Consider the following 5364-nt stretch of genomic DNA (forward strand, 5'->3'; position numbering starts at 1 on the left):
TGAGTGTCTCTGCTGATTCGGTCCATGCGTTCTGCACGCACAGCAAGGCCTTGGACAAGATTCCAAGCTATTTCCACTCCGGGCCTGATACAACTCCCATGAAAGTCAGTTGCAATGAATGGGAAGATGTATTGAATGAGGATTAGCTACATAGATGGGTATAGGTGGAGAGGAGTTATACCTTAAACAGGTCCTAGCCTTGATCATTTTGACAAATGCATATGCACAAGGGGCCAAATTAAAGGTTGTACAGCCTTAATTCTGGCATTTCATACCTTTTGAGAGCTTGACTTTGCAACCTTAATATTCTTACATAGTTTTGTAGGTAGTTTCCCAGATTTTAAAAAAGCAAACGGGGTGGGGGGGATGGAACCACATTCCACCATGTGACATATTGACACTAATATGGCTCATTAGCAGGCTTGGAACCTTTAGATCAACTGCACAGATCTCTGCAGAGCTAATGAAGTGAAGTAGAAGAATAGCAGGTTATCTTCTGTGGACTGCACTAGAGGGGGATGAGACATTTAGCCACTAGTCTCAGGTATTTGCTGACTGGAGGAATGATGGGATGGAGGAATCTTGGATTCCATTCCAGGCTCTGGAGGGGAGTATCTGCTCTACTGAGCAGAGATCCTTTTGCCAGTTCCTCCAAGCTTGACCCCTCTGCCTTGTCCCCTCCAGCCTGTCTGTTCCCCACACCTGGCTCTTCAGCGCCATTCGCTTTGCCTACCCAGCCCCAGTCTCCTCACCCAACAAGTCGCAGTCTCCCTCCAGCTCAGTTCCCATCTCCAACTCCCAGTTTCTCTCCTCTTCTTTCACCCCCGGCTCACCCAGGTTTTGTCGCAGTCTGCTCTTTCTCTCCCCCAGTCAGCTCCTGTTCCCATGCATTCAAATCTTCCACCTTTCCTCTTCCATGCTGGCTGAATGCCAGCATTGGGTCATTCAGATCCCAGAAAAGACAGCAGACAGAAGTGCCATCAAGTTGAGAGTAGGGCCTTGCTTCATTCAGCCAAGAACAGAAGCAAGGTCATCAGCCCCTGCAAAACTAACTGAAATGAAACAACCACCACTTCTCTCCAGCTACCGGGCACCCCAGGGTAGCCCCACCCCTCCCACCAAACTCCAGGGCTGAAAAATGCAAGGTGGGCTCCTCTCTTCCCTCAGGCCCACTTCCACTTGCACCCTAGGGATGCGCAGAGCATGTGACCTCTCCAGCTGGGCACTGCTCATGTCAGTGTCCCCACTGCCTTGTGCTGACATCAGAGTAGCTTTTCCTAGCACTACAAAGGCAAGGAGGACAGACCTGCTTGTGAGTAGGCTCTCAAGGAAGTGCCAGCGGGGGCTCTCTCCTTTCCCCCACCCCTGTATCTTGTATCCCTCTTTCTTCATGCTTCACTTCCTCACTCCCCCTTCCCTTTACTCCATCCCACTGTTTTATTTCCACCACTCACCCACCCCCTCCCCACACCTCAATATCTGGAGGCTCCTTCCCTCTCACCCCAACCCTACTGTCTGGCTTCTACTTCGTGCCCTCCCCACCCCATTTCCCAAGATTTGGCTTTGCCAAACATGGCAGCTTGGGGAAGTGACACTGGTCAATAGCCAGACTGCCTGGGCTGGTCAGTTCTGCAGCCACACACGGAGTTAATCAAGAATAGTTCATCTGGAATAACTCCCCACATAGACAAGCCCTTACACGATGCTCAGTGTTGACACAATACCCAAATCCCTGTGCTCCATTAGTTCCTCGTCCACATGACCATGGCAGACAAACACTCACTTCATCAGCCTGACCTTCCATCTGAAAGCCCAATGGACACCAGCCGCCCCTGCATTGTTACTGAGGGAGTCATCTTCCACACTTAGAGGTTAAAAAAAGAAGTAGATCCTAATGTGTTTTATGAAACACTTGCATTGTGTCGGCACGTAGGGTGCGATCCACAACAGTACTTAAGCGTTACCACAAGCTGCAAAACCCTGTAGGCCCCTAAATTCACTCAGCACCTAAGTGTTTGCAGTAAAAGTTTCCTAGGCACTTACGCTTCTGCTCTGAGCATGCACACAGCTGCCTCACTCTAGGCACCTGGACACTGGTCTCCTGCCTACGTCCCAGTGTGAGTCACAAACCAGGAAAGACACACACCCCCCGAAGTCTCATGTGGGGCCCATTCTGATAAGTAGGCTGAGAGGCTGCCTACAAGATGGAGCCCCTCAGACAAATTCACAGTAAACATCTGGTGGAAGGAACAGCTCATGGTAGGCAAAATGTAGGCACAAGTCCTATCCAGGGCTCTGGTCCGGTTTGGAAAGTCGATTCTCTCAAAGCCTGCAATTATTTCACCAACATCTGAAATGCCCACCACCTTCAAGTTCACCACAGTCCTGATTGCCTCAAGCCTCTGCCACAACCCCCCCACCCGCAGTTGTTTTTCCCTCCCCCCATGAAGAGGAGTCATGCAAGTGGATTCCTCATGTCAGCTGAGTTTGCAGCACAGATCACAAGGAAGGAGGGGGCTAAACCATCTAACAAGAAGGGATTGTATCTCTGCTGCTTGGTCTCTGAGGGCAAGGTTTACTAGGCTGTAATGGAAGTCCTCACCTCTTGAGTGCCTCCTAGCAGCTGAGTATGGTACTGCAATCATTTTCCTGCTCTTGGTGCCCTCTGTCTGTTGCTGACCTCTCTAGGTGGGTCTTCAGTGGCTAAACCCTCTGGCCAACTCACCCCAGCAGGACAGACCTCTTCCCGGGTAGCAAAGAGTTCACCAAACTGTCTGCCCTCATCATGGTCATTAGCCCCATCTCTGGGCCCTTTAAATCACATTCCTCGGGTTTCTAAAGGGGCATCGTCCCCTTTTAGGGACTTAGGTCACTTTGCCAGTGGGGGAACTTGGACCCACCCCTACTCTGGGTTCCAGCTCAAGGACCCTATAGACAGCTGCTTCCATCAGCTAGTTGCTGCTGCCTTCCCTGGACCTCTTCCCACCTGGGCCCTTTATCTTCGCCTGTTATTTTAGGGTGACAGCTCTCAGGTCCGCTCACTCCCAGGTCCAGTAAAGGCAGCCAGTTGAGTGCCCCTTCCTCACCCTTCTGGTCCCAGGCAGGAAGTGACCTGCTAAAGACCTGCCACAACTTTTATCTGAGCCCGTTGGGCTCTCATTGGCTGCTTCCATGGGGCCTCTCTAGGCCAGCCTCGAGGACCCACTTTCACTGCTCCTTCCTGGGGCACGGCGTAGTAGGACCACAGGGCACCCAGCAGGGGGGCCCCGAAGGGTCAGGTACACACCGTCACATAGACATAAGCGAGAGGTCCCCATATGTTTAACCTGGGTTAGCCCTAAAGGACATGGAAAGCTTGCTTATAAAAGAAGCTTCTATTACTTTTTGAAACTTAAGATTCTAACTCATTTGTGTATCCGTGTTTACCTGCTTTAACCTTGTAACTAATTCCTTTCCTTTTCCTACTTAATAAATCTTTAGATAGTTTAACGTAGGATTTGCTACAGGTGGTATCTTTGGTTTAAGATCTAAGGCAGTGTGTTTCAAAGTCTGGGTTAATTAAAAAGCATGTAAGGCACTGGGTCACCTTGCTCAGCACCCAGGGACCCTAGAGGCTCTGGTCAGCACGGCCGACCGGGACGTTAAAAGTCCCCTTGACGGTGCTGCCCAGCTAAGGCAGGCTAGTGCCTACCTGTTCCGACACCGTGCTGCGCCCCAGAAGCATCCAGCAGCAGGTCCAGCTCCTAGGCAGGGAGGGGGGGCACGGGGCTCCATGCGCTGCCCCCACCTCGAACACCAGCACCACACTCCCATTGGCCGGGAACCAGCAAATGGGAGCTGGGGGGGGAGGTGCCTGCAAGTGAGAGCCATGCGGAGCCGCTTGCGCGCCTCCACCTAGGAGCCGGACCTGCTGCTGGCTGCTTCCGGAGCACAGCTCCATCTGCGGTGCCAGGACAAGCGGGAAGCCTGCCCCTGCACCACCGCTGCATCGCTGACCGGGAGCCACCAGAGCTAAGTCCGCACCCCAACCCCATTCACCAATCCCCTGCCCTATTCCTGAGCCCCCCCAAACCCAGAACCCCTTCCTGCCCCCCAAGCCCCTTAACCCTGGCCCCACCCCAGAGGCTGCACCCCCAGCCCAGAGCCCTGACCCCCTCCTGCACCTCAAATCCCTGCCCCATCCCTGAGCCCCCCCAAACCCAGAACCCCTCCTGCACCCCAACCCCCTGCCCCAGCCTACAGCCCCCCTCCCACATCCTGAACCCCTCATCTCCAGCTCTGTTGAGTCATGGGCATCAACAATTTTCTTCAACTGAGTCCCCAGAAAAAAGGTTTGAAAACCACTGCTCTAAGGTGTAATTGACCTAGGGTAAGTGACTTACCTTGGGGGGGAGGGATAGCTCAGTGGTTTGAGCATTGGCCTGCTAAACCCAGGGTTGTGAGTTCAATCCTTGACGGGGCCATTTAGGGATCTGGGCCAAAATTGGGGATTGGTCCTGTTTCGAGCAGGGGGTTGGACTAGATGACCTCCTGAGGTCCTTTCCAGCCCTGATATTCTATGATTCTATGACTGGTTCTTCGGAGTGGGAGTAGCCTGAATATTGCCATGATTCTTGGTGTAAGGGACCATCTATCACACTTGTAGGCTCATCTGGTGGTGAGATAGTCCAAGGGGACTGTCTGTGACTCTGTGGTCAGCCTGTTATAGTGTCTGAGGAGTTTACACTTGATAATTGATTGGTGAAACCTAAGCATAGAACACACAGCCAGTGTGGGGTTTGTGCCCTGCGTCCCAATAGTCTGCCCTGAGGTTGGTACAGACAGTCTTGAGTCACCGTAGGCAACTTTCCAGGAATAATTATGGTGACACTGCACCCCCATATTCTTAACAGTGATATTATTGTGACGGGTTGGATCACAGAAACCCCCTGGGAGCTGACAACTGATGTGCAAATATTACTTCTGCCCCTGCTTTCCTGCCTTGTCAGCTTGGGACTTCAGTGCCCTGCCTGGTTTGAGCCAGATCCACTAGTCTGCTGCAAACCCAGACCCAGGTCTGAACCACGTCCCCTAACAGTTGTAGGCTTAATTGAAAGCAGCTTGGGAACTGTTCCTGTCTTTAACACTCAGATGCTCAACTCCCAGTGGGTTCCAAACCCCAAATAAATCCGTGTTACCCTGTATAAAGCTTATACAAGGTAAACTCATAAATTGTTCGCCCTCTCTAACACTGATAGAGAGATATGGACAGCTGTCCGTCCCCCCCCGAGGTATTAATACATACTCTGGGTTAATTAATAAGTAAAAAGTAATTACAGAAAGTAGGATTTAAGTGGTTCCAAGTAGTAACAGACAGAACAAAGT

This window comes from Eretmochelys imbricata, chromosome 21 (genome assembly GCF_965152235.1).
Source record: "Eretmochelys imbricata isolate rEreImb1 chromosome 21, rEreImb1.hap1, whole genome shotgun sequence".
NCBI classification, from domain to species: Eukaryota; Metazoa; Chordata; order Testudines; family Cheloniidae; genus Eretmochelys; species Eretmochelys imbricata.